The sequence below is a fragment of the Rattus norvegicus genome, chromosome 3, assembly GCF_036323735.1.
Source record: "Rattus norvegicus strain BN/NHsdMcwi chromosome 3, GRCr8, whole genome shotgun sequence".
Taxonomy (NCBI): domain Eukaryota; kingdom Metazoa; phylum Chordata; class Mammalia; order Rodentia; family Muridae; genus Rattus; species Rattus norvegicus.
Genome location: NC_086021.1, coordinates 88,958,771 through 88,959,526, shown reverse-complemented (window position 1 = coordinate 88,959,526; position 756 = coordinate 88,958,771). Strand labels below are relative to the sequence as shown.

General features: G+C 51.5%; 1 non-coding gene across 1 annotated transcript; it reads right to left on the bottom strand.

The window, feature by feature from the left end:
- Window positions 1–419: 419 nt before the first annotated feature.
- On the bottom strand, window positions 420–549 carry LOC120102065 (small nucleolar RNA SNORA17). Its single transcript, XR_005503097.1, has one exon. It is a non-coding gene; the product is annotated as a small nucleolar RNA SNORA17 (small nucleolar RNA).
- Window positions 550–756: the final 207 nt, after the last annotated feature.

The window sequence follows — 756 nt, the reverse complement described above, 5'->3', positions numbered from 1 at the left end:
ATGGCAGACAAGTTGCTGGGCCAGCTCTTTCATGCTCATGTCCTTGGGGCAGCTCGTAGCTCTCCTCCAATTCCTGTAATATGCCAGGTGTTCTCCTGAGTATTGTGGCTGGCTAGGAGCAGAGTCAGCTGTCTTGCTTTCAAGCCCTCATGACCAATTCTCCCACAAAGCCCATGTGAGGGGTGGGGCCCCATGGAGCCTGTCGGTTGGTCATCCCAGGCTTGCTCCTTGACTCGACATGCCTAAGATACCCCATGAAAGGGTCATCTGTCTTGGGCTTACTCCTGTCCAAGGTCCTAGGTCCCAGGCAGGGTTCTTCTAGTCTCTGGCTTGCTCCTGGTCCTGGGAGCTATAGGGGCCTTTATGGAGTTGGACATCTTAGGCTCCCCACACCCCCGACCCTCCCCATTCTTCCCGGGAAGGTTAGGTTACTAATCATTCAGATGTTAATAGAACAGAACACTTAATGTAGACATAGCCTCTCTCTTCTGTCCCCTACTGACACACATGCGACAAAGCAGCCAAACCTAAAATGCTTCTAGTAGCTGGCATTATATCTGATCTTATGGGACCACTATTATATCTGAATTGATCACAGCAGTGTTGTATAGCACACACACATATATATGCTTCCTCCCTCCCTCTCTCCCTCCCTCCCTTCTCCTTCTCTCTCTCTCTCTCTCTCTCTCTCTCTCTCTCTTTCCTTTTGTCCCTTCCCCCTCCCCCTCCCCCTCCCGTGTGTGTGTGTGTGTGTGT